The sequence below is a fragment of the Propithecus coquereli genome, unplaced genomic scaffold (assembly GCF_000956105.1).
Source record: "Propithecus coquereli isolate 6110/MARCELLA unplaced genomic scaffold, Pcoq_1.0 Scaffold210, whole genome shotgun sequence".
Lineage (NCBI taxonomy): Eukaryota > Metazoa > Chordata > Mammalia > Primates > Indriidae > Propithecus > Propithecus coquereli.
In genome coordinates, this window is record NW_012146079.1 from 3,187,783 (window position 1) to 3,188,470 (window position 688).

General features: G+C 74.1%; 1 protein-coding gene across 1 annotated transcript in view; it reads left to right on the forward strand.

Annotated features, from left to right (window-relative positions):
- Positions 1-81: 81 nt before the first annotated feature.
- Positions 82-688, forward strand: part of ZBTB18 (zinc finger and BTB domain containing 18) — an 8,758-nt gene continuing 8,151 nt past the window's right edge. Inside the window, exon 1 of the mRNA XM_012644404.1 lies at positions 82-139. The gene's annotated coding sequence lies outside the window, so the exon portion shown is untranslated. The remainder of the gene's footprint in view (positions 140-688) is intronic.

Consider the following 688-nt stretch of genomic DNA (forward strand, 5'->3'; position numbering starts at 1 on the left):
GGGAGGGAGGGGGGCAAGAGGAGGAGGAAGCCCACCAAGTCCGGCGGCGGCGGCGGCCGGGAGGAGGAGGAGGAGGAGGAGGAGGAGGCGGAGGACGCGGCGGCAGCGGCGGGGACGCAGTGACTTAGGGCCGCTCCGTGTGAGTCCCGGCGCCGGCCCCCGGCCCCTGCCCCGGCGCCCTCTCGGCTCCCGGCCCCCTGGCGGGCGGGGGGCGCCAGCTGTGCGGCCGCAGCCGGCGGGGCAGCGCGGGCGGAGGGCGGGCCGGGCCGGTGGCGCCCCCGCGAGTGGAGTTAGTTTGTGTGGTTGGAGCTTTTGGGGCGGCGGGGGGCGGCGCAGCTGCGGGAGGCCCGGGCGCGGGGACGGGGCCGCTGCAGCTGCGGGGTCGGGCGGGGTGCGGGCTCGCCGGCTCTGCGCCGCGCCCCCCCCCCCCCCGGGCCGGTGCAGCTGCGGCGCGGGGCGGGCTCCCGGCCGGTGCAGCTGTGGCGGCGCCTCTCGGGTGCGGAGGGCGGCGGGCTGGGGGAGGGGGCTTGGGAGCCGCCGCAGCTGCAGTGGCGCCCGGGACGGCCGCGGCTCGGGGGACTCTGTCACTTTCATTTTTTAAAACTTTTAGTAGGTGAGAAACAGCTTTGAGAATGCAAACATGTTTTTCCTCTGAATTTGTTGGTAAAACATGTAATCCCTTTTTACA